Genomic DNA, 27,077 nt, shown 5'->3' with positions numbered 1-27,077 from the left:
ATTTTATATTTATTCTAAATATGGTACATAAAATGAATTTTGAGGTAATACAAATTCTTTTAATTCTAATCTATATAAATTATTATCAGCGCCGTCTCGTAGAGGTACTTTGGTAATTGTAAATGCGTCATCGTTGAAACGTGTGATGTCTTCATCGGTCAAGGAATTAAATCTTGTTGGTAGATATACAATTCCTTTATCTAGTTTGAGGACGACTTTCTCACCAAATTTAGTGTTGCTTCTATGAGCACCCTCTATAAGGTGATCGACATTGATAGGCAACTCCTTCATACTTATTATTTTTCTATAATTAAGCGAGTTGAAATTTTTGATTAAGTTGTTGTTGGTTGTCATTTCGAAAAGCGTCTTAGATCTTAACTGATGATATGAAATAAAAACACGTCCTATTTATATGTAAAATCGTACACACATTTGTATTTCTTTTAAAGGGATAGATTTCACTTTCATTTGTAAAACTCGATAATCAGTGGAACTAAAGTCTCTATTAACTAAATTGTCATAGCGGAATTTCTAACTGTTTTCTGTCTATTCCCACGAAAAACAAAAAAAGATATTTTGCCGACAATCGTTATTTGTCATAAAAAAGGTCAGTTCACTGACTTTTTTTTTATCTCACTCTAAAATCTTTCGCTAACATCCAGATTTCATACTTTAACTAAAATTAATATCCAGGTGCACAGTCGATTTTACAAACACTCTCAATTTTCAATCGACGACTACAACAGGCGCGACCACACGACGAGAACAGTTTTCAAAAATCTTTACTAATTTGTTACGCTCATAAGTATTGTTGACAACGGTCACTTCAATTTTCCATCAACGTTGACAAGTGATGAAAGTGACCCTTTTCATTTTTCATCCCTTGTTCACTAGTTAGCTTCAACGTGAGAAAATACTTTAGCATTCCCTTTCCCTAGTTTCGATGAACATTTTCCTCCAACACCTGCAGGATCGTCAGTAGAAGTCAACATCATTGGGTCATATTCAATAGAAATTTATCGAGATCTAATTCTTATTAATGCAAAAGGAAATAAAATCCAACTCTTCGTGTATGTGGTTAAGTTTTTCCAAAGACATCTCTCAGTGGATCACTGATATCGATGTAATACAATCTCATCACATATGATCTAATGAATGAGCATAATTCATTGTAATTAATGATCTCATAAGAATTAAATTAAATGCGCTTCGCCCCCCTCTCATTAATAGGAATACATAAAACTATTAAATGCGCCGAAAATACATTAATACGAATACATAAAACCATTAGTGCCGCCGAAAATACATTAATACGAATACATAAATCCATTAGTGGCGCCGAAAATACATTAATATGAATACATAAAACCATTAAATGCGCCCAAAATACATTAATGCAAATACACAAAATCATTAAATGTTCCAGTCACAACTTACGGTTACGGATCTCGATCCATTCATATCCCCACCATATGCTAATTAATGAGCACCAATTATTCTAATGCCCAATCCTTATGAAATTAAATTTGCCTTGGGTCTGCCCCTCATTACAAATACATACATTTATTTTTCACACAGCGAACATCACCTCATATTATAAAACGGTCCTCTCCGTCCGTCCATCATCTACATTTCCAACTGCCTGTTAACTGCTCTGTCTGTCCACCATCTGCTTTTCCAACTGCCTGTTAACTGCTCCGGTCTACCTGTCTATCCACATATCTGCTCCTGTTTACCATTTTCAAAATGGTACATCAAGCAATACAACCCCTTAAAAGATCACTAGCACAGCCCACACAAATCTCCATCTTTACTCTCCTTCTAACAAACACCTGCAAAAACTCATACACATCCCAACAACAAACACACTATTCACCATCTTCATAAACATTCCTCATGACGATCACCAACCCTCCATCTTTACTCTCCTTCTAACAAACACCTGCAAAAACTCGTACACATCCCAACAACAAACACACTATTCACCATCTTCATAAACATCCCCCATGACGATCAACAACCCTCACAAATAGACCACACACCCTTATCCAACAATCCCATTTCCAGCATCCACATCCCTAATCAACCCTTGTCATCATAATTTATGATCACTTGCCCACCCTCCTATACAGCAACCCATTAAATTTTATTATCCCAGACGATCAACAACCCTCACAAATAGACCACACACCCTTATCCAACAATACAATCCCATTTCCAGCATCCACATCCCTAATCAACCCTTGTCATCATAATTTATGATCACTTGCCCACCCTCCTATACAGCAACCCATTAAATTTTATTACCCAACCCTTTTTTATACATGTAAATTCCTATACCCAAAGCAATTAACCTGGATCTAGAACTCTATGTTTACCTCTACTATGATCAATTGGTATTTATAGTTAGAGATTTTAAAAAGCATATTTTCCCAGAGGGCTTATATTCACAAAGGAAAAAACACCGAGACAACCGCCCAGCTAGGCGACACGATTATCATCAACATCATCTTTGTAGTTGCCCATCATCTAAGGTAACATCATCATATCAATGACATTTGTAATTTGAACTAAGCTCTAGCAAATATGGCATAAAGAGTCATTGGCATTGCTATTGGGGGCCAATGGCTTTGTTTATATGGCTACCACCACCACATCATATAATGCGACCACACTCCTCATGCGTTTTCTTTAACCAAGTCACAATTGCTTTTTTATCTTTTATCTGACTAACCAACCAGTTAGCCATTATTCCTCTTTGGGTGGAAAAAATCTATAACTAACAGATAATATTATACATAATTAGATTTTATTTTCTTATTTAAAAACAAATTATGTATCGTTAATCTTATCATTGACTTTGATAGAAAAGTGTGGCTAATTCATTAAATTAAACAATCAATTGATACTCTATAAACATTCAGTGTTAAGCTGCTGCAACAATATTTAAATTGTGATACCCTACAGATGTTTACTTCAGTAATATTATGACATTGTTAAATATTTAGGCAACCATTTATTTTTATAGAAAATGTTGTCAAAATTTTATTTCTATTAGAAATTTTCTCAAAATTTTATTTCCGTAGAAAATTTTGTTCCTATAGAACATTTTGTCAACATTTTACTTCTATAGAAAATTTTGTCAAAAGTTTATTTCTATAGAAAATTTTGTCAAAATTTTATTTCTACAGAAAATTTTGTAAAAATTTTATTCCTATAGAAAATTTTTTCAAAATTTTATTTCTATAGAAAATTTTGTAACAATTTTATTTCTATAGGAAATTTTGTAAAAATTTTTATTTCTGTAGAAAATTTTCTCAAAATTTTATTTCTATAGAAAATTTTGTAAAAATGTTTATTTCTATAGAAAATTTTATCAAAATTTTATTTCTATAGAAAATTTTGTCACAATTTTATTTCTATAGAAAATTTTGTAAAAATTTTATTTCTATAGAAAATTTTATCAAAATTTTGTCAAAATTTTATTTCTATAGAAAATTTTGTAAAAATGTTTATTTCTATAGAAAATTTATCAAAATTTTATTTCTATAGAAAATTTTGTCAAAATTTTATTTCTATAGAAAATTTTGTCAAAATTTTATTTCTATAGAAAATTTTGTAAAAATCTTATTCCTATAGAAACTTTTATCAATATTTTATTTCTATAGAAAATTTTGTCAACATTTTATTTCTATAGAAAATTTTGTCAAAACTTAATTTCTATATAAAATTTTGCCAAAATTTAATTTCTATAGAAAATTTTATCGCCATTTAATTCTATAGAAAATTTTGTAAAAATCTTATTTCTATAGAAAATTTTATCAAATTTTATTTCTATAGAAAATTTTATCAAATTTTATTTCTATAGAAAATTTTGTCAAAATTTTATTTCTATAGAAATTTTTGTCAAAATTTTATTTCTATAGAAATTTTTGTCAAAATTTTATTTCTATAGAAATTTTTGTCAAAATTTTATTTCTATACAACATTTTGTCATCATTTTATTTCTATAGTAAATTTTGTCAAAATTTTATTTCTATAGTAAATTTTGTCAAAATTTTATTTTATAGAAAATTTTGTAAAAAATCCACTTCGTTTGGATAGTTTTTTCGTATGGCTTATTACAGTCGAAGCTTACCTCTTTTCTCTTTCTTAACTATTTTTGTAATTAATTAATACGAATTGAGTTAATCAAATTGTTATGGTATTAGGAAAAAATCAAAACACACTTTAAACAATTTACAAAATAAACAAAAAGAAAACCTAAACCATGTTTATGACTTAGCTTTATTAAAAATTTATTTCCATATCTTTTCATCTAGTTTAATTTACGTAGTCTGGTATTTTTTGTGACTACATCGTTTTCCGAGGCAGATCACCTAAGAAACCCCAGGCATGTACTAAAGATAAGCATTTTATGAGATATGCTACTGTAACCCACTAAGGATTAACCCAATGTTGTCACATTTTGTTTGCCAAGACTTTGGGCTCTTTCTAATTATTGACCATTAATAGTGGTTTGGTATACAAGTTGACTGGATGGCTGGCTGCCTGACTTACTGTTGAACTCCTAGATTAAAGCTTAGCTCGATATTATATGGCCCGCCAGACAGTTATGAAAATTCTTAAAAACATGTTTAACCGGCTGCAATGATAAAGAACATTATTACACATTAACATTATTTGAGAGTAATGTTGTCCAGTTTGTCCAGGGGTTTTTCTGTCAACCAATATATCATTAGATATGTTCACTTGGTCGATTGGTCGGTTCAGTTGATTTCCACAACTGGTCTACGCCAAACGCTTTCATTAACTCTATTGTAAAGCCAACACTTACAGAAATCCAGAAAACGTAAACTCCTAATAAAACCTAAGCAAGTCTGGGGCAGCAAAACATGTTTATGGATTATTGCCTATGGACAGAAACAGTGGCTGGAATTGACAATTGACAATTGCTAATTTGCTAATATAATCTATGGTGATTTGGTAGACGTTTTCCATATTTAGACAAAATTATGAATATTCTGTTAATATCAGAAACAAGAGCTATTGACCTAAGTATACATTAAATAGTACTTCTCAAGGCATTACCTGGTCATATTCACCAAAATTCACAAAAATTTTCATTAGTTATTTTTGAAGAAAAAAATTATAGATATAATAGAATAAAAAAGTTGAATTTTCTTCTTTTTTAAATTTTAACAAATTCATATAAAAAAAGCTTTTTACTATATACTTTTTAATTTTAGACAATTTAGAATTTTCGCTATGTGAAAATTCGACTTTACACGTATACATTCTTTGTTCGCGATAAAAGTCGATTAGTCGACAAAGCAAAATTTTATTAGATTAACCAACATAAAAATAATTAACCCTTTCACTACCGAAATAAACCTTATGTTAAAAGCTTTAATTTTTCTTCTGTTTTTACTTGTACTAACAGCATGTAGAACAAAAATTGTCATTTTGAGAACTTACCTCAAATACTTCAAGAGCTATATGAGCTTCTTTTGAAAACTTGATTCTTGAATTGCGACCGAATGGACTTACAAAAATTAGCGTTATTTGGCCTACAATATCTCTGAAAGTGTGAGAAAAAATACAAAAAAGAACCCGAAAGAGTATCAGCTATAGTTTTTGTATAAATGTCCATTTACTAGAAACATACAGTAGAAAAATTGTCTCAAATTTTCGTATTTTTCGTTTATTGTTAAAGAAGTTTTTAAAAATGTATTTTAGTGCTCACCAATATGGAAAATATTAATAGCTTATTTAGATTAAAGCCTCTACTTTAAAATAACATCGAGAAATAAATCAAAACTAAGTGAGAAAATAGAATTTAGTGTCTTTTTCGAATGTCCTCCTAAGTGGATATCGGTAGTGAAAGGGTTAATATTTTAAATGAGTTTTGCAATCAACATCATTTCAATTTTTAATAGAAAAATTAAAAATAATTAATTAAAATATGCTAATAAAATAAATTATTTTTTTATTAAGATATTTCTTAATGCCTAATTAGAACTGTGATTGATACTACCATTTTCGTGATTAATTTTCTTAATTAAAATATTAATTTAGTCATTGAATCAGAATGAACTTGTTCTCAGTATAGGGATTCCAAGATTGTGATAGGTCTTAGTCACCCCAGAAAATTCAAATCTGAAAATGTTATTTCCAAAGCTCCATTGAAATCGGAAGAAAATTGATTTTAAGTTAAATGGACTGACTATTTTTTTATTTTATTTCCCCAATTTTACATGCCGAATTTCAATGAAATTATATGCAAATTGCATCATCATTGTTTTCATGAAGTGAACATCAATTAGATCGATTATGGTGACTGTATAATATTATGGATATCTATATATGTATGTACCCAGCAAACAAATTTGGAAGTTCTTCTCAAGGCACAACTTTAAAAGAACTCCAGACAAGCGTTATAATGCATTAAAAATCATAAAAAAATTTTACAAATTATTTATTTTTCAAAATATCACAACATTTCTTAATTCACATCCAAAACACTGAATTCGCCTCACACCTTAAGAAGTGATGCAAATTCAGTGTAGCGGCTGATGAAATTGTGGATATGCGTCCTATCACAAGCCCATGTTAAATTCATCGCTTCTGTGTCAATTTGGCACCACTTCTGGATCCAAAAAGAACATTTTCACTACTTTTTTGGCGACGCTTTTTTTGCTGGGTAAGTCATAAACACAAAAAGATGTACATTACATTGTCCTTTCAATCCAGAACCGATTTATCATTGTTATTATTATTTTCGAGTCGCTTTTGGTTGTCGTCTACATTATGCGATTTTCAAAAAATTCGAATTCCAAGATTAAAAACTTCGCTTTCGACATAGACTTTTCTGACATAAATTCGATTTTTGTTCGTTGTATCGCTAGTACAAACGAAATGACAACCTAAGTATAATATCCCATGGTGGAGAGTATTAAAATGAGGCTGTAAAACCCATCATCATCACATCAATTTAAACTCATCGTAACCAAAAATAAAATCCCAATTAAATAGAAATATTTACTTCTAAAATTTAAAACAAATGTTGCGGTATGTTTCCAAAATGAAAAACAGGCTTGTTAAAAGTGATTTACTATAAGTATTCTTGGTTTTAAAATTTGTCATACTATCCTGTTGCACAATTACGTTTTCTCTGAAATTTATATTATTCATTAAAACCACTGTGCCAAGAATCTAGTTAAACACGCTTTGGAGGTGGTGGGAGCATTCACTGTTCGATAGTTTAATGTTGTAGTTATTCATGCAAGTTTTGAATGGGTTTCATGAGTTTTTCTTTGTTGATTTGTATACCCTACACAATAACTGGCGGTGTACAACAAATTTGATATGTACGTAAATTTGCCTAGCAGATATAGGGGTCACAAACATCAAATAACATAAATTAATATACGCTTAATTTCGTTGTGAATGGATCTAGCCCTTAGGTTAGATTGGATTATGTTAGATATAGTGGCAGCCCGATATTTCAGGCTCTGTTAGACTATTCAATCAATGACAAGGGCTCTCTATATTATAGCAGAATCTGCACATCGTTTCATATTGCAGTCAAACCACTAAGAGAATTTTTGAGACACTCAAAAATATCACCAGCGTTACTGAGAGGGAATAATCCACCGCTGAAAAAATTTTTGGTGAACGGTCGAAACTGAAACCATTGTATACTTCGCTACGTGATGTTGTGTTATGTTTTTTTCTGAGTGCAAACAACTTCCAGATTTAACTGTGAGGTTAGGGATCAGTAAAATTAATGTACCGATATATCTCCACTTTCCGAAAAAGAGTTAAATTTCATGTCAATAACACCATCATGCCCCATTTTATTCATTGCATTAACAGGTCAAGTAAACCGAAGAAGTTCACTTGGGTTTTTAAAAAGTCGTATCAACAAAAAAATAAACAATCAGATACCCGTGTAAAAAATTGGTGGATCTAATTAGACATGATCGGATCTCAGTATTGGCCTCTTTGTATCTAACCAGATATGTTGAGATATAATTAGATTAACTACACGCTCACAAAAAATCGCTTCTGTAACATATACTCCCAAACATATTTTGCTTCAAGCATATATATTTTTGGGTATTGCCCAAACATTTATATGTTTGATCTCTTCCAATATATAATATGTTTGAAAGCATATTGGTCTAAACAATATATGTTTGGGTAGTCTAAGTTCCAAACATTTTGTATTTTTGCATCCAAATTCAGTAATGATGTCTTCCAAAAAACAATATGTTATTATGTGAACATATAATATGTTTGGAAGCATTTTGCACCCAAAAATATTATATGCTTAAAAAAAATTCTCCCAAACAATATTGTTCTCAAAATTTTATTTATTTATTTATATATTTACAATCATAATGAATTATGAAAATAAACAGGTAATATAGGTGCTAACAACATAGGTTTTCGACCTGAATGCTCAAAATTTTGTTTCTGCCCAATTGTATATTCCCCCACATCTTTCTCACTTCCACGAGATTTTTTAGTTCTTAGCACCTTTTTCTGTAATACAAACATTGTAGAAGAAATTATTCAATTGTATGATTTTTTTTATTTTAATTTTACCTTTTGCCGGACGGGGATTCGAACAGCGGACCACACAGTTTGTAAGGATCAAAGAAGTAGCTGATCAATTGCCCAAGGAAAAATAAAATGTTAATTTTGTAATAACAAGCAACAACCACCAACTTAATTCAATATCGCTCCCTGTTAAATAGCGCTCCAAGCTACTAAACACATATATGTTTATAGGCTATTTCTAAATTAATATATGTTTGCATCCAAGCATATTATATTTACAAACATTTTATGTCCCAAACATAATATGTTCTAACATATTAACATATATGTCCCAAACATGTTATGCTAGTTTATGAACATTATATGCTTGCACTCAAAAATATTGTGTTTAAAAATTTGTGTTCCAAACATATAATGTTTATAGCCAAACATATGAAAAACAGTCTTTTTCATCCGTGTAGATATAATCCCATATATGCCAAGACCTAACGTCAGATCTATCTGCATATAGGGCTATATACACTAAAAAAAATATTGTCGTGAGGTCAAAGATTTCATGTCTTTAAAATACGAATACAAATTTTGCTTAGTATAGCAGACGCATTTCTCTAAAATAAAGTTATTTTCCTTGTCCAAAAGTCGATAAACTTTTCAATGAAGTCATATTGTCCTTATAATTAAGTGATTTACCGTTTGCCGTTAACTCGTTTTTAAAGGACTTTGATAGCATATGAAGAAAAAAAGCTGCGAAAGCGAAAAATTAAAATTTGTTTCCTAGAAGCAAGTACACAAAACCTAAATTTAAAAGAGAATTGTGTCTTAAAAGTATCCTTACTTGTATTCTCCGCTTCTTTGGCTCGGAATCAATACCAAATTTTTTAAAGTAAAGACAAAATCTTTGGATCCGAGTATGTTTTTTTTCAGTGTATAAGACATTAGATCTATGCCAATTTTGTGATCTGATCAGATCTAATTCTATATCAATTAGATATCAATTTTTACTCGGGTAGCCTTTTTTTGCCGAATATCTCGTGAAAGTCAATAGAAATCAAATAACAAGTTAAAAACCAATTTACTTATAATATTGAAATAAATATGTCGAAATAAATAAATCGTAAAACTTTAGTTCATTTTTCGGGCAAGAGTGAAAACCCATTCCTACACCAGCTCTACCATATATTTAGGCAATGGACTCCTTCTTTTCAAGTTCATCACTTCAAGTGAAGGTTCTTAGACATCGAAATCGAAATTATATGCATTACAATATGAGTCTTAATCTTCAACTTTAGAACAAAGTCTGCATATTTACATCACCTCACATACACCTACACACAAAAAAAATTTCACGAAAATTTTTCCAATTAAAATTTTAATTGAGTTTTAAAAAATATTCAATTAAAAAATTAATTGATTCAACAATGTTTTTAATTGAAACAAAAATCAATCACAACAAGTATATACAGCAGTAAGTTCGGCCGGGCCGAATCTTAAATACCCACCACCATGAACCAAATATTAGGGTTTCCTTTGAAATTTCTGGAGGGCTTGAGGACTTGAGGACACAACCCGAAGATAAATTTAAAGATTTCACCTATGAGGACTATATCAGATTCTGGATTTATAAGAACCATTTTTGTTTGAGTTTTAGAGGAATCATTAACATCTCTTGTAAGTGTGCAGAAGTAAAATCTGGAAATTTTATATTGAGTTTCAAGCAATTTTCATGATCAGTGCGCCTTCTACACCCTCAAGAAGTGAAGTCGGTCTATATGGAGGCATTACCAAATGGACCGATAAAAACTTAATACGATACACGTTGTTGTGAGCCTAAAATACCAGAATATTTACAATTTCTTGCATATCAGATAAAAACTACGGTTTCTAGAAACCCAAGGAGTTAAATCGGGAGATCGTTCTTATGGGGGCTATACTAAAATATGGACCGATACTCACCATTTTCGGCACACCTCTTTGTGACCCGAAAATACCTTTAGATTTCCAATTTCAGGCAAATAGGATAAAACCTTCGGATTCTAGAAGCCCAAGAAGTAAAATTGGGGAATCGGTCTATATGGGGGCTATACCAAAATATGGATCGATACTCACCATTTTCGGCACACCTCTTTATGGTCCTAAAATGCCTCTAGATTTCCAATTTCAGACAAATTGGATAAAAACTACAGTTTCTATAAGCCCAAGACCCCAAATCGGGAGATCGGTCTATATGGGGGCTATACCAAAATATGGACCGATACTCACAATTTTTGGCACACATATTTGTGGTCCTACAATACCTCTAGATTTCCAATTTCAGATAAATTGAATGAAAACTGTGGTTTCTATAAGCCCAAGAAGTAAAATCGGGAGATCGGTCTATATGGGGGCTATACCAAAATATGGACCGATACTCACAATTTTTGGCACACGTATTTGTGGTCCTACAATACCTCTAGGTTTCCAATTTCAGGTAAATTGAATAAAAACTGCGGTTTCTATAAGCCCAAGAAATAAAATCGGGAGATCGGTCTATATGGGGGCTATACCAAAATATGGACCGATACTCACAATTTTTGGCACACATATTTGTGGTCCTACAATACCTCTAGATTTCCAATTTCAGATAAATTGAATGAAAACTGCGGTTTCTATAAGCCCAAGAAGTAAAATCGGGAGATCGGTCTATATGGGGGCTATACCAAAATATGGACCGATACTCACAATTTTTGGCACACGTATTTGTGGTCCTACAATACCTTTAGATTTCCAATTTCAGGTAAATTGAATAAAAACTGCGGTTTCTATAAGCCCAAGAAGTAAAATCGGGAGATCGGTCTATATGGGGGCTATACCAAAACGTGGACCGATACTCACCATTTTTGGCACATCTCTTTATGGTCATAAAATACCTCCAGATTTCAAATTTCAGGCAAATTGGATAAAAACTACGATTTCTATAAGCCCAAGAACCCAAATCGGGAGGTCGGTTTATATGGGGACTATATCAAAACCTGGACCGATATAGCCCATCTTCGAACTTGACCTGCCTGCAGACAAGAGACGAGCTTGTGCAAAATTTCAGCACAATTGCTTCATTATTGAAGTCTGTAGCGTGATTACAACAGACAGACAGACAGACAGACGGACAGACGGACATCGTTATATCGTCTTAGAATTTCTCCCTGATCAAGAATATATATACTTTATATAGTCGGAAATCGATATTTCGATGCGTTACAAACGGAATGACAAACTTATTATACCCCCGTCACCATTCTATGGTGGTGGGTATAAAAATAATAGTATCAATTCATTTTTTAATTGGATCAATTAACTTTTTAATTGACCTTCAATTAATTTTTTAATTGATACTATCATTTATGTGATTGAAGACATTTCAATTAAAAATTAATTGGATCAATTAATTTTGTGATTGAATCAGAAAAAAAATGTTGTGTGTAGTGGAGCAAAATGCTCACCTCCTAGAGCAAAATGGCTACGTTTGGAGTAGGTTATTAAATATTCGTCTCTGTCCAACTTTCGCTCTTTCTTACCTGTTTTCCTATTGAAACTTAAATGGATGTTTGCGAAAGCTTTCCCCACCTCCTCGCTTCTCTAGCAGAATTCTCAAAGATATGTTCATTTTTTTTATGAAATATTAAACATATGTCTGCACAGAATTTCAAATACAATCCCGTGTATTTGAAAGCACCATGTTCCAAGTGGTGGCACTATGTTCTATCTTTGTCACCACCATGCTGGGTTCGCTCATATATGCAATGAAGCGTGTGGGCGTTTGGCGGTAATGAATGAATGAATGACACGATTAGCCAACCAGGTATCTTATCTGAGAACTTGGAAACTTTGATCATGGTTCTAGACTGGGAGAAACTTTTTCTACGAACCAGGAACTTAAACAGTACAATGAGATGGCGTTTTGAGTTAACGTTAATTTTGTATGTACACTTATTTCTGTTAGAAATGACTCTTTATGTTTACAGCAGGTGATATGGGTGGAGGAGGCGTCTAGTGTTTTTTTGCTCTTATAATTGTCTTACACCCTCCTCTGGCTAAAGATTTTTCTAATGAAATTAGCAACGTGTTTGGAATTTGCTTATTTATTGTTTGACGATAATATCGAATAAGCGTAGAAATTTAGAAAAAAACATCAAAAACATATATTCTATCGAAGATGTTAATCTGCCGCTGACACATGTTAGGAATTTATTGTACTATCATCATAACAAGGCATACACAGAACAAAATAATTATTAAAAATATTAGATGAAGAATGAAATGATTGGTTTGATTTCATAAAACTTTAGTGCAAATCTGACCAGATCTGGACAAAATTTGTCAGAGTTTTACAACATTTACTCCTAGTGCATAATTTCAACCAAATTGGAGTAAAACTCTGGCTTGTAGGGCCATATAAGTCCATATCGGGCGAAAGATATATATGGGAGCTATATTTAAATCTGAACCAATTTCAATCAAATTCTGCACACTTGACTATACGACCAAGTATTATGTTTGTGCAAAATTTCATGCAAGTCAGGGTAAAACTCTGGCTTCTGGGTCCATATAAGTGCATATCGGGCGAAAGATATATATGGCTATATAGCTATATCTAAATCTGAACCGATTTCTTCCAAAATCAATAGGGTTCTATTCTGACCCAAAACAGAAACTTGTGCCAAGTTTGAAGTCGATTGGACTAAAACTGCGAGCTAGACTTTGATCACAAAAATGTGTTCACAGACAGATGGACGGACATGGCTAGATCGACTCAGGGACCCACCTTGAGCGTTATTGCCAAAGACACCATGTGTCTATCTCGTCTCCTTCTGGGTGTTGCAAACATATGCACTAACTTATATTGGGTGGTTAAAATTTCAAGGGCCGATGTTGATTTTGAATAAAACACAAACTATTTAGGAAATTATTGTAATTTTATTTTATTATGATATATTGGTATTATTACTCAATTATGTATGGAACAAAATATCGGCCAAATGGGCGCCGCGACCTCGGTGGCATACCTTTATCCGATGGTCCAAATTTTCGATGACGCTGAGGCATAATGGAGGTTCTATGCCGTTAATGTGCCGAATTATCTCATCCTTTAGCTCTTGAATTGTTGCTGGCTTATCGACGTACACCTTTTCTTTCAAATAACCCCGAAAAAAAAGTCCAACGGTGTCAAATCACATGATCTTGGCGGCCAATTGACATCGCCATTACGTGATATAAAACGGCCATTGAATTTGTTGCGCAAAAGAGCCATTGTTTCGTTAGCTGTGTGGCAAGTGGTACCGTCCTGCTGAAACCAACATATCGTCCACATCCATATCTTCCAATTCGGGCCATAAAAAGTTCGTTATCATCTCACGATAGCGAACACCATTCACAGTAACTGCCGGCTCATTTTGGAAAAATTACGGCCCGATGATGCCGCCAGCCCATAAACCGCACCAAACAGTCACTCTTTGTGGGTGCATTGGTTTTTCGACAATCACTCTTGGATTCTAATTCGCCCAAATGTGGCAATTCTGTTTATTCACGAATCCACTGAGGTGAAAATGTGCTTGATCACTGAAGATGATTTTCTTCGAAAATTGATCATCCACTATTGCCATTTCTTGGAACCATTTAACACGTTGTTGGATTGTGTATCTCTCCATGGTTCAAATTGAGTAAGTCTGAAATAGGGAAATGTCAAATAAAATTCGGAAAAAAACTTGGCGTTTAGGTGTGGTTCACATTCAACATCGGCCCTTACAATTCAACCACCCTTTAATACCCTGTTTCACAGTGTGGCGCAGGGTATAAATATAATATAAATTTAAGTAAATCGGTTCAGCTATTTCAACTAAAAATATAAGTAAAATGCGTCCCCATTAATATATAAAAAACGAAATATCCATCATTCACGTCAAGAACTACCCATTTTTACTGTCAATTTCCAGTGATTCGGTTTAAGTATACGTACTGGAGAGAATCTGGAAACAATAAGCTTCTCCCCACCAGATATTAATGCTATCAACTTGCTAAATACAACTCCCGCATAAAGTTCACAAAATCACCATTTAGAAAAACATTTATAAAATTGTTTCCTATTTTATTAAATAATATTTTTGTTTTAATGTATTCTTTTCAATTTTCATTTATTTGTAAAATGCGCTTCAAGTAATCCATACCATTTCAAATGTCTGCGACAGCATAAAATAAAGCGATTAAATGCCATAAACTATAACGACCACACAAATCACTGCATTCTGACCAATGGCATAGGTGTTTCCCCCCTCATGCAGGTCTCCATATGACAAAAGGTTTATATCGGTGTATTTGTGTGTGTTCATGTGTTTTTGGTTTGTGTCTTCGATTATGGCCATAACAATAAACAACTCACATACCACAAGTGCTTTATAATCCTTCCTGCTCCTCCCTCTATATTCAATCGTGGGTTTTGTGCAGTGGAACTCCTCTAAACCGAAAAAAAAATCATAACAATAATTTTGAGATAGCGCAGCAAGCAGTGGCAGTCAGAAGAACAAAAAAATAAACATGAAATAAAAAAACAATAAAAATTACTTTAAGGCTTAGGGAATTGCAACATAGGTAAACGAAAGTATGTATTGCACAAAGCACTGATACAAGCCCATAGATAGGAATATTAGGGTGTATAGGAAACGAAGACTGGCATTAAATATTTTTTTTTTCATTTTTAAGATATTTTCGTCTACCATAGACGATTAATATCCATTTTTAGCAATTACACCCAACGAAAAAAATACTTTCCTCTAGAAGGAAATTTGAAATAAACGAAATTCCCCTTTCTTATAAATTATTTTCTTAGAGAGCAAACCTCGAATTTATTACAAAAGTTGCAACGATTGTCTCTCATTTTTTTACTTACCTTTACAGAATCTTTTGGAGCGTCTGAAGAAAACTTCGGATGTCTAAAATTTCGTTCCTCACATTGAAAACACAGTGAACCCGCCAGGAAGGAAACTTTTGGTTGACTTTAGAAAATTTAGATTATTTTTAGAAAATTTTAACTGAACAGAACCCTGACATCCCGCCGATATCACAAAAATATGTAAATATTTTTCAACAAATCCAAGAAAATTTATTAGACATAATTAATTTTTTGTTTTTAATTGTTAAAGAGAATTTTGTAGTTTGAAGGAAAAACTTGGATTTCAAAATTGCAAGAATGTCTTTAGCGCTATACGAAGTTTTGGTAAACTTTACAAATTTTAGGAAATTCTGAACTATTTTGTGGGAGAAACGAATTTAGTAAATCTTTATGCTCCATTTGTGAATATTTACCCCCCCCCCCCATTTTTTAGTAAATATATAAAGTATATATATTCTTGATCAGGGAGAAATTCTAAGCATGTCCGTCTGTCTGTCTGTTGTAATCACGCTACAGCCTTCAATAATGGCGCTATCGTCCTGAAATTTCGCACAGATTCGTCTATCGTTTTTTTTTAGGACCATAAAAAAGTGTACCGAAAATGGTGCCCATCGGTCCATGTTTTGGTATAGCCCCCATATCGACTGATCGGTATTTTCTATCTGATTTGCCTGAAATTGAAAATCTAGAGTTATTTTAATACCACAAATTGGTGTGTCGAAAATGGGGGATATCGGACCATGTTTTTGTATAGCTCCCATATAGACCGATCTCCCGATTTTATTTCTTGGGCTTCTAGAATCCGTAGTTTTTACCCAATTTGCCTAAAATTGGAAATCTAGATGTATTCTAGGAAAAAAAAGAGATGTACCGAAAATGGTGATTATAGAACCATGCTTTGATATAGCCTCCATATAGACCAATCTCCCGATTTCACTTCTTGGGCTTCTAGAATCCGTAGTTTTTATCCAATTTGCCTGAAATTAGAAATCTAGAGGTATTCTAGGACCATAAAGAGGTTTGCCGAATATATTGTGTATCGGTACAGTTTTTGATATGGCCCCCTTATAAACCGGCCCTCCGATTTGGGGTCTAGAACTACAATTAGATGTGCTGAATAATGTGTGTATCCTTCCATGTTTCGGTATAGCCCCCATTACACCGAACACCCGATTTAACTCCTAGGGTTTCTAGAAATTGTAGTTTTTATCCGATTTGCCACAAAGTGAAAATATACCGGCATTTTAGACCCATAACTGATGTTAATGAGTGGCCCTCCAATCTATCATATACACCATGTATATGATTTAGTTTTATCGGTCCATTTGGTAAGGCCTCCATAAAGACCGATTTCACTTCTTTAGGGTATAGAAGGCGCACTGATCATGAAAATTGCTTGAAACTGAATGCAAAATTTCCAGATTTTACTTCTCGTAATCATTTAAATAATTGGGGTAAAAATCTACCGATTTTAGATTTCAAATCAAGGCGTTATGTCATCACTTTCTTGCACACTTACAAGAGATGTTTATGATTCCTCTAAAACTCAAACAAAAACTGGTTCTTATAAATTCAGAATCTGATCTAGTCTTCATAGGTAAAATCTTTACATTTATCTTTGCGAAGCGTACTAGTTGAACTAATCTGCTTGGGAAAATATCTGTCAGCCAACCCCCCTGAAATTTTCAAAGGAAACTATTATAGTTGATTCTTGGTGGTGGGTATTTAGATTCGGCCCGCCGAACTTACTACTGTATATACTTGTTCTACGTACGTTCTATTTTATATACCTTAACTCCGTCAAAATTCGATCCAACCTAATCACCAAATGTCCCTTGATATCTGTCTGTGAACGAAAAGAAAAACAAACAGACGATCAAAAAAACAAAAATTATGTGAGTGTTGTATGACAGACAGGTAATAATATGAGAGGCAAAAGACAAAGATCTTATGAATACCAGAAGACAAAACTTACTCAAGTGCTAAAGGCTGTAATGGGAATAGAGAATTCCGTGCACTACGATTATGATGAAATCTTCTATCATATGGAATTTAAGATACAATTTCATTGTCTCAACTGTTTTTATATATTTTGGAAGTGTCGCCAACGTTGCAATACTGATGTCAATGGGTGGCCCTCCAATCTATCATATGATTGGAGTAGATATTGCATCGAATTTCTTAGTATGCATAAATTCACATTCAAGTGTGAACCCTTTAATTCGTACAATTCGGTTGAAGTAGAATTTAATGGAAATACAATGATATTTAAACAATATACATACAACAAAGTAGATAATTTCAATAATATGCATACGTCAATATTTCGTAGAGGTATAAAATATTTGATTTCTATGAAAATGCTCGACAGACACAATCACACCTTGCTTTCCAAACCAAGCAGCCCCAAACGAAATATATCGGTTCATATTTACATGCAATGGTTAGCATTTCCGCCGTGCATACACAGGGTCGTGGGTTCAAATCAAGTTTCGACCAAACACCAAAATGTTTGGTGGATTATCCCACCTCAGTGATGCTGGTGACATTTCAGAGGGTTTCAAAGTTTCTCTAAGTAGTTTCACTGCAATGTGGAACGTCGTTCGGACGCGGGCATAACATAGAACATTGAGCTTAACATAGAATCGGGCAGCCCTCAGTGATAAGAAAGAATTTCACCACTGTGGTATCACAATGGACTGTCTAGTCTAAGTGAGCCTTAAATATCGTACTGCCACTATACCCAACCAAACCTACATGGGGCAAACAAGAAGTTTGTTGGAAATGGGCCAATACAAATCATGTTCATCACATCATTCCGACCATTAGTGGTCTGTATAGAGATATTCGCTTGGAACACGTCCTATTGTAATAGGTTAAATTACAAAAGTAAGGAAAGCCTAAATTCAGACGTCACTGATTATATTATACCCTTCGTTAACTTATATACCAAATGCTTCTATAATCTTTTACATTTTTTGGGAGGAAGGAACATTTTAGTTAATTTTAGAAAATTGAACGTCGACATCACAACAATAAGTAAATATTTTTAAACCACTTCAACTAAATTTATCAGAAGTAATTAATTTCTTTCGCTTGTTAAAGAAAATTTCACAGTGAGAAGGAAAAAATTGGAGTGCAAAAAAATGTATTTTTAAGAAAACTTGATTTATTTTGTGGAAATACGAAATTAGCAAATTTTCTTTTATAAAATTCAAATTTTTATTTTAATAAATGAACTAAAATAGAGTTAAGTGGCTAACGCCAATGGGACCAAACACAATGTTCTTTAGAAAAATTGGGCAAATTTTTAAAGCCAAAAATTTATCGTACGATACATATATATATTAGAGATATAGCTAATCTTGAGTTTTACATTTTGGCCGTAACGACTTTACACGGATATGGGCTCGATCTCACCAAGATAGGTGGTCAATTTACTTGAAAATCGGAATGAGTCTAAATCGGGCGAAAGATCTTAATCTGAACCGATTTCAATCAAATTTGACATATTTGCCGATGACATCAATTGTGCTCCTTGTGAAAATTTTGAAGCAAATCAAGGTGAAACTCTAGCTTCTGTGACCATATAAGCGCATATCGCTCGAAAGCTATAAATGCGAGCTATATTTAAATCATTTTGGCAGATATTTTGCAAGTTCTACTAGATTCACAAAACGTTACGACATACGTAATTTGAAGAAGATCGATTCAAACACACTTTAATTATGACCAGATCAGTGATAAATATATATGACATCTATATATAAATATGAACCGATTTTTTCTAAAGTCAATAGTGATTGTCTTTGAGCCGAAGTAAGACGCTATGTTCCATTGGAGGACTGATGGAAATCGAAAAAAGAATTCGTAGCCCCAGCCAAACCAGCAAACGTTTTCAGCTCATATTGGATATATTACATCACGATAAAAGTCATTTCCAAAATACTCATATTTTCTAAATGCGCTTGGAAAAAAGTTTGATACTCATTTCGGGAAAACATTTGCCCAGTGTGCACAGAAAAAAATTTCACTGAAATTTGTCCAATTGAAGTCTTAATTGAGTTTTAAAAAATATTCAATTAGAAATTTAATTGATTCAACAATTTTTTCAATTGAAACAAAAATCAATCACAAAAATGAATAGTATCAATTAATTTTTTAATTTACTTTCAATTAAGTTTTCAATTGGACCAATTAATTTTTTAATTGACTTTCAATTAATTTTTTAATTCATTTCTAAACTTGTTTCAATTAAAAATTAATTGGATTATTTAATTTCGTGACCCTCCACCATGGATTGCGTAGAAAGTCTACTATAGACTGTCATCCACAACCGAATTACATGAGTTGTGGTAATACTTACCGATGGCAAGCTATCTTAAAACTTCTTAACATCGTCTTCTAAATTGTAAGTTATTCCATACAATTTAGAAGACGACAAAAAGAGGCCGATTAAATAAATAATTACGAACCGATATGAACTATTGCGAATCGGATGAAATTTATTCCCTCAAGAGGCTCCGGAGGTCAAATCTGGGGATCGGTTTATATGGGGGCTATATACAATTATAGACAGATATGGACCTGCATGGTTGTTAGAGATCATATACTAACATCACGTACCAAATTTTAACCCAATCGGATGAATTTTGCTCTTCCAAGGGGCTCCGGAGGACAAATCTGGGGATCGGTTTATATGGGGGCTATATATAATTATGGACCGATTTCGACCAATTTTTGGATGGGTCTTTGATACCATATATTAACACCACGTACCAAATTTCAACTGAATGAGATGAACTTTGCTTTACCAAGAGGCTCCAAAACTAAATCTAGGGATCGGTTTATATGGGAGCTACATATAATTATGGCCCGATATGGACCAATTCCTGCATGGTAGTTAGAGACAATATACTAACACCACGTACCAAATTTCAACCGAATCGGATGAATTTTGCTCTTCCACGAGGCTCCGGAGGTCAAAGCTGCACTCAAAAAAAAGTGAACTCTCTATTTCACTAAAGCCATATTAACTTTATAAAGGGTGATTTGTTAAGAGCTTGATAACTTTTTTTTTAAAAAAAAACGCATAAAGTTTGCAAAATCTCATCGGTTCTTTATTTGAAACGTTAGATTGGTCCATGACATTTACTTTTTGAAGATAATTTCATTTAAATGTTGACCGCGGCTGCGTCTTAGGTGGTCCATTCGGAAAGTCCAATTTTGGGCAACTTTTTCGAGCATTTCGGCCGGAATAGCCCGAATTTCTTCGGAAATGTTGTCTTCCAAAGCTGGAATAGTTGCTGGCTTATTTCTGTAGACTTTAGACTTGACGTAGCCCCACAAAAAATAGTCTAAAGGCGTCAAATCGCATGATCTTGGTGGCCAACTTACCGGTCCATTTCTTGAGATGAATTGTTCTCCGAAGTTTTCCCTCAAAATGGCCATAGAATCGCGAGCTGTGTGGCATGTAGCGCCATCTTGTTGAAACCACATGTCAACCAAGTTCAGTTCTTCCATTTTTGGCAACAAAAAGTTTGTTAGCATCGAACGATAGCGATCGCCATTCACCGTAACGTTGCGTCCAACAGCATCTTTGAAAAAATACGGTCCAATGATTCCACCAGCGTACAAACCACACCAAACAGTGCATTTTTCGGGATGCATGGGCAGTTCTTGAACGGCTTCTGGTTGGTCTTCACTCCAAATGCGGCAATTTTGCTTATTTACGTAGCCATTCAACCAGAAATGAGCCTCATCGCTGAACAAAATTTGTCGATAAAAAAGCGGATTTTCTGCCAACTTTTCTAGGGCCCATTCACTGAAAATTCGACGTTGTGGCAGATCGTAAGTCTATTCATGATGAAATGTCAAAGCATACTGAGCATCTTTCTCTTTGACACCATGTCTGAAATCCCACGTGATCTGTCAAATACTAATGCATGAAAATCCTAACCTCAAAAGAATCACCCTTTATTAGTTCATAGAATCATTATGTTTGGAAAAAGTTTATTTTAGTCAAATAATTTTTTGCGTATGTTAGTTAAATGAACTAAAAAACGGGAAAAAGTTATACACAAATAAAGCATAAAGATTTCTTAATTTCGTATTTCTTACAAAATAGTTCATTATTTCTTTAAATTTGTAAATTTTACCAAAAATGTGTCCATCGTGAACTTCGTATGTCACTAAAGACATTCTTGCAATTTTGAACTCCAAGATTTCTCTTAAAACTACAAAATTTTCTTTAACTACTGAAAAAATTTAGTTATGTCTAATAAATTTTCTTGAATTTGTCGAAAAATATTTACTTATTTTTGCCATATCGGAGTGATGCCAGCGCTTGTATTACCGTTTAGTTAAAATTTTCTACAAAAGTTCCAAATTTTCTAAAATTAATCGAAAGTTATCTTTCCTGGTTGGTTCACTGTTTTTTCAGTGTGGGGATCGGTTTATATGGTGGCTACATATAATTATGGCCCGATATGGACCAATTCCTGCATGGTAGTTAGAGACAATATACTAACACCACGTACCAAATTTCAACCGAATCGGATGAATTTTGCTCTTCCACGAGGCTCCGGAGGTCAAATCTGGGGATCGGTTTATATGGTGGCTACATATAATTATGGCCAGATATGGACCAATTCCTGTATGGTTGTTAGAGACCATATACTAACACCATGTACCAAATTTCAGCCGGATCGGATGAAATTTGCTTCTCTTAGAGGCTCCGCAAGCCAAATTTGGTGATCGGTTTATATGGGGGCTATATATAATTATGAACCGATGTGGACCAATTTTTGCACAGTTGTTAGGGACCATATACTTACACCATGTACCAAATTTCAGCCGGATCGGATGAAATTTGCTTCTCTTAGAATCTCCGCAAGCCAAATCTGGGGATCGGTTTATATGTGGGCTATATATACGGACGTACATGCTTAGATCGACTCAGAATATGTATACAATAACCCACATACATACACATATATTATATAGTCTGTTTTCTCTTATATAATTTCTATGTGATTTGATAATAAAATATTAGCTATTTTAAAAATTTTACAATTTCAATAATAATAATAATAAAAATTTTTGTTTTGTTCTTTTTTAGGAATAACATTCTAACACTCTTCACATCACATTCCACAACTGCAGTCTGACTTTAAAAAGATGAAAAATGAGAAACACACGATTCCCAGCAACAAAGGAAAATAAAGCGTAATGTGACTCGGCACTTAGAAAGGAGTTTTCAAAATAATTTAGAATAGGATATTTTTACGAAAAATTTAAAACAAAAAATCAATGCAGCAAAATTATTTTTAACAGGAAATCAACTAACAACAATAAGAAGAAACGGTTGTTACAATTTCCCAAGAACAGCTAAGCGATATCGGGCCAACTATACATTTTGCTAAGGCAATCATTGTGTTTGGGCGATAAGAAAAGACGCCATTGGGTCGCAATTTATTTATTTCCATTTTTGTTGTTTTTATTTTCTTAATACATTTTTGGATTTTTCGTATCTTCGTCATCGTTTCTTGAAATATATATGAATGTACAACGCATATATGTTTGCGTTTTTTATCTTCCTATTATACGTCGTCATCGTAGTTGTTGCCATTGTTACGTGCATTAAATTGTTATTGTAAACACGCATTACATTAAGGCCATATTTGGGTTGTTGCCGCGCCAAAAGATAGCAGCACAGGCCGGTCCATCCCAACTCCTGCTTACATTGCATAGGGGAGCAAAAAGGAACGAGGACCAAACCAGTGTGTTAACGCTCTACACTTAGCTGAACGAACTATCATCATCAGCAACAGCCGCTTCATCAGCACTTGGGTTTTTCTTCCATCAATATCATCACCATCGCAATCATCTTACCCATCAACATTGTTTTATCGCTTGTTACATCTTTACACGTAGTCCGGTCTAAATAAAAAAGGACTTACAAACCCTTCGATTATTACATGGCATTATAATTGAAAATTAGCTTGGAATAGTCAAAGTCCAAGCCAAAGAAGAATCCAATTCAGCCATTCCTGGCAATTCCATCAACAAACAACATTTTTGAAGCAGGGGGACTCAAAGCGAGTTCTCTCGCATAATAACATCGCCCATCGAGCCAATAAATACAAAAATCAGGTAAGTGGTAAAACAATTTACAAGTATTACTTTGCATTATCTGAAACATGTAATTTTATTCAATAAATCAATTTAATTTACCCCCAACCCCTTGGAGCGATATCAATAGGGTGTCGAAGGAGCATACAATAAAATTAGCACAATAAAAATCAATGAGGGTAGCAATAAAATCTCACAAAATGGATTTTATGTCGGCATTGCAATTGCCAAGACCATAAAGCTTCACGAAAAGATCTTCTGCTGCAGAAGTTTGAAGGTCAGAGATAATTATAGGTTATGGGGTGATATGTAAAGAGTATCTTAGAATAGTACGGCAATGGTTGTTGGTTGAACTAGCGTAACCTATTTTAATCTAGATGCCTAGATTAAAATAGGTTAGGTATAATGATAGACGGTTAATTTCTTCCGATATTACTTCAATATTAGACCTACAAATACTAATGCCGAAAATGGTACATTAATTATTTTCTATATCCCTCATAAAAAACAATCTCTGGATTTTATTTATTTCCGTCTAAAGTTTTGCACAAAGGCTATATTTATTTTCATTTCATTTTTTCATAACTAACAAATAACCGATATGTAAAATGTTTGCATAAATTTTTATCCAGCCTTAGGTTGTGGTAAAATGTTCAAAATTTAATAAATTCTGAACAATTTTTGGGCGATACAAATTTTGGTAAATATTCATGCTTAATTTGCGTATACATTTTTCCACTATTTTAGTTCATTTAACTAACATACGCAAAAATTATTAATGTCATGGAAGTCCATCGACAGCTTATGTTAGTAGCAAAAGTCTTTCACACTCAAAAAAATAAACCCTTTATTTCACTAAAACCAATTTAACTTTATATTCTCTTCTTTATTTTGCATATAACATACGATATTCGAATGTAAAGCGATCATACAATATTACATATTTTTTCAATTCTCATATTCAGCTCTCGATTTTTAGCAGCATTTATTTCGTCCCTCTAATCCAATCTTGAATATTTTTAAGCCAGTACATTTATCTTCTGCTTCTGCTTCGGCGTCCTTCAATAGTACATTTTAATATAGATTGTATTTGTCATTTCTCATTAGATGACCTAAATATGCGACTTTCCTTCTTTTGGAATTTTATATTAATTCATGAAATTATTATGTTTGGAGAAATTTTCTTTTACTCTAATAATTTTTTGCGTACGTTTTTTAAATGAACTAAAAAATCGAGAAAAAAAATGAATGCATAAAGATTTACTGAATTAGTACTTCTCACAAAATAGTTTATTATTTCATTAAATTTGTAAATTTTACAACAACTGAGCCCATCTTGAAATTCGTATGGCCTAATAAATTTTCTTGAATTTGCTGTTTCGGTTTCCATTGTCCTTAAATTTTTATTCTGATTTATTTATAATTTGTAATGAAGTGCTTTATAAAAAGAGATGAGCCAAATTAAATAGTTCCTACATATAGACCTATCGACACATTTTATATATCTTGGGCATCTAAATTTCCAACTTTCGGGTTTTTTCGACTTTTTTATGTAAAATCATTTTTACCTCTAGAAACCGATCGTGAAAATTAATCCGATTTAACTGCTATTTAGTTTATCAGTTCACCGTATTGTGTTGCCCAATTTCCACCTATTTTCCGTTCACTATTGACGAAACATAGCTGCCAATTTTTATCTATCGTCACGATATTTTCCATACCAAAATATTTCCTATTAAAAAGTTAATTGAAGTTGAAAATATTTTCAATTAATAAATTAATTGATACAATTAACTTTTTAATCAAGATAGAAACATTAAGATAATTAAGACAATAATTGAAAATTTTAAAAATTTTTCATTAAAAAATTAATTGATACAATTAACTTTCTAGTCAAACTCGGAAAACTAAGTCACTTAAAAAAAATTGATCGAATTTTTTTAATTTTTACCTAAAAATTTATTTCAAACAATTTTTTAATCATACTAAAAACACTAAGTCAGTTAAGATAGTAATTGAAAATTGTTACCTTTTTAATGAACAAATTATTTGAGTTTTGCATTCAACATCAATTGAATCAATTAAAAAATGTATTGAAATTTGCTAATGAAATAAATTAATTATTTAATCAAGTATTTTGTTTAATTTCCAATTAAAACTGTAACTGATACTATCATTTTCGTGATTGAAGACATTTCAATTAAAAAATTAATTGGATCAATTAATTTCGTGATTGAATCAGAAAAAAAGATTTTCTTTATAGGGAAGGTTTTTCTAATACTTTTATTTATTGACTGAAATTATTTATCGACTAAGATTCAAATATAACTCTTATTCATTCACTGAAAACAAGGTTCTTTTTGAATTTTTGCAACTCTTGCGTACACTGAAAAATATATTTATGTGAATGCTCAATTTACATAATACTAAGGACAAATTTATTTTAAATAATGAAAGTTTATAATCTTACCTTTAAAATTTTTCTTTTATTAAATTTAGTACACAAATTTCGCAAAATTTGCGTTCCTCCGTTAGAGCCGCATGTCTTTGAACTAAGGCACATTATCCTTAGAGTAAAGAAAAACATTTTTGTGTTAATGAAATCTTCCTTAAATGAACTGAAATATAGAATCTTTAGATTTAAGATAAAAACGCTTCAAGTGTAGGCTAAGTCTTATCGCAAAACGAGTATGAAAATTCCATAAATGAGATCTGTATCCTAATTTTAATTTTATTGACACTACACTGAAAACACAGTAAACCCACACACAAAAAAAATCTGATTCAATCATGAAATTAATTGATCCAATTAATTTTTTAATTGAAATATCTTCAATCACGAAAATTATAGTATCAATCACTGTTTTAATTGGGCATAAAAAAAATACTTGATTAAAAAATTTACTTGATTCGAAAATTTTAATTAATGTTTTAATTGATTCAATTAAAACTTTAATTGATGTTGATTGCAAAAATCAGTTAATTTTTTGAAACTTTCAATTAGTTTCTTATCTAACTTTGTGCCTTTAGTTTGATTAGAGATTGATTGTTTGAAATAAATTTTTATTTAAAAATTAAAAAAAATCCATCACTTTCTTTAACTGACTTACCCCCATTGATTTAAAACTTAATTGTAACAATTATTCTTTTTATTAAAAATTTTAACATTTTCAATTATTGACTTAATTAACTTAATGCTTTTATCTTGATTAAAAAGTTAATTGTAACAATTATTAAACATTTTAACATTTTTAATCATTGACTTAATTAACTTAATGCTTTTATCTTGATTAAAAAATTAATTGTATCAATTAATTTATTAACTAAACATTTTTTCAGCTTCAATCAACTTTTTAATTGGAAATATTTTCGTGATATTTTGTGATATTATATCACAAACGCTGGCATCACGTCGATATCACAAAAATAAGTATGACATACGAAGAACCTTGGATGC

General features: G+C 32.3%; 1 protein-coding gene across 2 annotated transcripts in view; it reads left to right on the top strand.

Moving 5' to 3' along the window:
• Cad99C (cadherin 99C) overlaps positions 1-27,077 on the top strand; it is a 398,863-nt gene that overhangs the window by 117,879 nt on the left and 253,907 nt on the right. For both annotated transcript variants that reach the window (XM_075290410.1, XM_075290327.1), the window contains one exon: positions 22,608-23,641. The gene's annotated coding sequence lies outside the window, so the exon portion shown is untranslated. The remainder of the gene's footprint in view (positions 1-22,607; positions 23,642-27,077) is intronic.

Source organism: Haematobia irritans, chromosome 1 (genome assembly GCF_050003625.1).
Source record: "Haematobia irritans isolate KBUSLIRL chromosome 1, ASM5000362v1, whole genome shotgun sequence".
Taxonomy (NCBI): Eukaryota; Metazoa; Arthropoda; class Insecta; order Diptera; family Muscidae; genus Haematobia; species Haematobia irritans.
The sequence above is the reverse complement of the archived record's forward strand: the minus strand, read 5'-3'. Positions and strand labels throughout refer to the sequence as shown.